The sequence below is a fragment of the Camellia sinensis genome, chromosome 9 (assembly GCF_055761805.1).
Source record: "Camellia sinensis isolate YWXY chromosome 9, ASM5576180v1, whole genome shotgun sequence".
NCBI classification, from domain to species: domain Eukaryota; kingdom Viridiplantae; phylum Streptophyta; class Magnoliopsida; order Ericales; family Theaceae; genus Camellia; species Camellia sinensis.
The window spans coordinates 122699144-122703518 of record NC_138969.1 but is presented as its reverse complement, the minus strand read 5'-3'; the positions used below and the strand labels follow the sequence as shown (position 1 = coordinate 122703518).

At 34.6% G+C, this 4375-nt stretch overlaps 1 long non-coding RNA gene across 1 annotated transcript; it reads right to left on the bottom strand.

Moving 5' to 3' along the window:
• Positions 1 to 380: 380 nt before the first annotated feature.
• Positions 381 to 2852, bottom strand: LOC145799168 (uncharacterized). Its single transcript, XR_014341181.1, has 3 exons — positions 1755 to 2852; positions 1123 to 1179; positions 381 to 843 (listed from the first exon to the last, which is right to left on the bottom strand). It is a non-coding gene; the product is annotated as an uncharacterized LOC145799168 (long non-coding RNA).
• Between the last annotated feature and the right edge of the window lie 1523 nt (positions 2853 to 4375).

Sequence of the window (4375 nt, the reverse complement as noted above, 5' to 3'; positions counted from 1 at the left end):
TTTTTTGCGACGGCCCTATTTTACCGTCGCTAAAAATGTTATTTGAGACGGCAAAAAATACCGTCGCCAATAGTTTTTTTTTTAAAAAAAAAAAGACTTTTTTGCAACGGTGTAGTGCCGTCGCAGAAAGTATAAAAAATATAAAATTTTCTATTTTTTGCGACAGTATAAGACCGTCGCAAAAAATATTAAAAAATAATAAAATTTCTATTTTAAATAATAAAATTTCTATTTTTTGCGACAGTATAATGTCGTCGCAAAAAATAAAACCTGTAACAAAATTAATAAAACTAATAAAATTTTCTATTTTTTCCGACGGTGGTGCCGTCTCTCTCTAAGAGCTGATTATTTACATTCCATTCACAAAAACATCATAACAAAAAACAAAAATAAAAATTGATCAAACCATCAAATTCAATATTTTACAAAGAACAATTAAACTGTACATGTTCATAAAAACATATTTAAATTATAAAATTCACCCAAATCCTAAAAAAAAAAAATAATAATAAAATAAAATCTAAAATTCACCAATCAGCACATTGGATATTTAGGAACAAAGCTCTCCAATGCTTATAAATTAGGAACAAAGCTAATGCTTATAAATTAAGAACAAAGCTCAGGTCCCATCATGAGCGAAGTGGAAAGCTTATTGGTTTAAAAAAATGAAGAACAAACTGAAGGTGGAGCTAATTTTGGTGGTGGTGTTGTCAGTTATGGATTGGAAAGAGTCTAGCTGGTATACCATTGAAAGTCTCCTTGGTGATCTGAATATGAAATCCCCAACTAGCTCTGTGAGATCAGGCTCCTCATGCAGAGCAAAAACCATTATCCCTTTCTTTGCTGCACCAAAACAAAATCTCCAAGCTGAGTAAATATGTATAGGTGAAACTGAACTTAATAGTCATAATTTGAAATAATAATTAAAGAAAAATATAATATATAGACAAACCAAAACTATATGTTTAACCAAACACAATATCTTAGCTCCAACTGAGATAGGGAAAGCAATGGCGGAATAAGAAAGAAAATTTTCAGGAAATTTGTTAGAAGGCAATAATAATTGATGAAAACTGGAAGAAAAATAATAGTATCGGAATAAGAAAGAAAATTTTCACTAACCGGGTCGAAGCTCTTATTGCCAGCTGGGAAGAAAAGAATTGTCGGGAATCCATCAGACTGCAAAAGCAAATTCAAACATGACTCATTTCATGTCTCTCCCTAAACGTAATTGACATAAAAAGATCTACCCATGTAGGATTTCCATGTTATTACAGATATAAATTGCTCTTACAGTGCATCAATATCCTTAAAATGCTAGTCAGAACATAACAACGGTGCATTTAAAAGTGACAATGGCCAGCACGTGTCATTTGCTTGAGACATCACTTGAGAAGGGATACAAGGAAAGGAAAAGAAAACAAAAATTAAGGTGAAAATTAAAGGCTAGTTTACAGACCAAGAAATCACAGAGGAAATTCTATTGCTATCACTAATTCCACAATTAAAGCCAATCGTAAAGCCCTATCTCAAATCAAATATTCTCAAGCCCTGCAAATCAAGGTTTATTATTGGCCTATCTTATCTTCTAACGTTAGGGAAAACTGTTATGGAATCAAGCTATCCTATTTTTCCTCTTTTAAGGTACAGAAAATGAGCAGCTAGAGAATGAACTAGAAAGAGGAGAACAAAAAAATTATAATGGAAGGAGGTGTTTCTACTTATAATGTTATTATGAAAAAAATATATCACACCTTCGCCCTCGGGTGCTCATTTGTGGTCCCATCCATATGCTGTTGCAGTTTTTCACGATGACAAGAATGTATTAGACTATTAGTATGTCGAGTGTGATAACAAGTCATTATTGCATGTCCATATTAAGAAAGCACCTTTATGCAGCAGCAACTGTTCTTGGGACCAATTGACCAAATTCTAAGCTCAATTCCCCTCAATGCTTTCTGGAGGTGGTACCAGTGTACCACTGGTAATTCCATTAACTCATCAAAGAAAGTTTGTAAATAAGTCATGGACTGCTAATTTGTCCTCATAGTAGAAAACCTAATCCACATCATGAGGAATGTGTATTTTTATTCCAACTATGACCCGTTTAGTAGTATTGAATGAACTTTCCTTTATCTTTCATATTAAATTAAAACATAATTCAGCAAAAGAAGATTCCTATCTTGACACCTGACACCTCTATAAGCAATTGTGATTGCCATCATGGAAGATACTTAGAACATCTGATCTTACATCATCACATGCTATATATCTATCACCTGTGCAGTTTTATCTAAAAAAACCTACCAGACCATCATGGTAATGTGCTAAAATATTATAATGTTGATAAAAACGCATAGAGTCTAAACCAACACCTTTTTCTCGCGTCTCTCAAGTATATCAAAAGGACAAAAGCAAAAAAGGTTAATCTTGACTTACCACCCACAGGAATGATATCCAAAACCCTGGTGGAGATGGCGGAGCACCAAATGGATTATTCGGATCTTGATTGCCATTAGGACCCCCCATGCCCATCCCATAACCACCCATTGGGCCTCCAAAACCACCATTGTACATACCCCCTCCGTACATGCCAGAACCTCCATAAAGCCCACCACCATAACCTCCTCGATACATGTTGTTTCCATACAACCCCCCTCCATAAGACCCTCCCAATCCACCATATGATGAGCCATACATTCCAGAACCATAACCAGAATTATAATTCAAACCGGAACCATAACCTGCATTTGGCATAGTCAAGCAGTAGGCTCCATTAGATGCCATGAAAAAGTAATGTGGCATTATAGTAAATGATTTCTACCAATGCATGTAGTGTTGTCATCTTTGTTTTCTACCTAAATTTTAGTCAAACAGCCCCAAAAGACTTTAAAACACCTACTTTTTATTTTTATTAATTTAATCACTAAAACTTTCACAAAGGAATGCCCATCAATATACTGCATGATACCATATATACCATTTTTGCATGATCTATGATAAAAACTTTGAGGCCTGTTCATACTGTTTATTTTATACTATGATACAGATAATAGCCACCAAAAGAATAGGGCGGATACGTGTAGAGTGTCAAGACCCAAGAGGTGTGTCTGACAATAATTTGTAAGACAATGTGCAACATGCATTACATAACCAGAATTATAGAGCTTGACGTGGTAATTTGATCTAAACAGGCAAACTCCCACAAGACAAGCTGTTAATTTGGACCACATATTGATGTTTTTGAGTAAATTATTAGTAAAAATTGTGAATTTGTAGTATTATTGCATTTAAAGGCATAGAACCACCAAAAGGTTCTCTTTTCTAATGTTTCTGTATATAATATGTGAAACATCCATGGCATAGAAATAAAGCCTAACTAATGGCAGTGCCGGAATATATCAGCAACAAAAGTATTGAAATAAAGGTTCTCTTTTTTCATGTTTTATTGGACTTTGCTTTGCTGATATATGGCACAAGTTATTGTGTGGTGATTTGCAAAGAAGTTAAAGAATAGAGAAAAAACTTAAAAAATAAAATAAAATAAAAGGAGATTGTTAGAATATTTTGCTTCCTTTACCTGCAAAACCCACCTTTAACTTCCTTAAGCTCATCAATCTGACCCACACATATGATAAAAAAAAGTCCTATCATCAAAAACATACAATTCCGGGGACTGATAAAACATTGTCAGGTTCACAAATTAGAACAGATAGATAGTAATGTTTCTTAATCCATTCCCATACCAAAAAACAGTCTCTGCATAAATAGAGACTGATGAGATGTTTCTTAATCCATTCCCATACAATTCCAAAATTTACGAACTGACCACGATCAAAAAACAGTCTCTGCATAAATAGAGACAAAATGTTTCTTAATCCATTCCCATACCAATTGTCATCTACTTCAATTCTACAAACCAAAAATATATATAATGTTTAAAATAAAATAAATTATCAGGGAGAGAGAGGCTGATGAGATGAGAAACAGAAAGATCTGTTCGATCGGTGCAGAGATAAGAGATCAGGGAGAGAGAGAGAGAGAGAGAGGCTTACCTGTGAGTCGATCGGTACAGAGATGCAAAACCAGAAAGTGAGACTGATGAGATGAGAGAGTGAGGGAGACAGATCAGATCAGAGAGATATCTGATATATACATATATATATATATATATATAAAACAAAACAAAAAACAACAATCGGGGCGAGAGAGAGAGAGAGAGACAGAGATTGAGAGAGAGAGTTTACCTGTGAGTAGATCGGCGGTGCGATGATCGGTGCGATGAGATGAACAACGAGAGAGTCAGAGAGTGATCGGTGCAGATATGAAGAACAACGAAACGAGAGAGTGAGAGAGAGAGAGAGACAGTGATGAG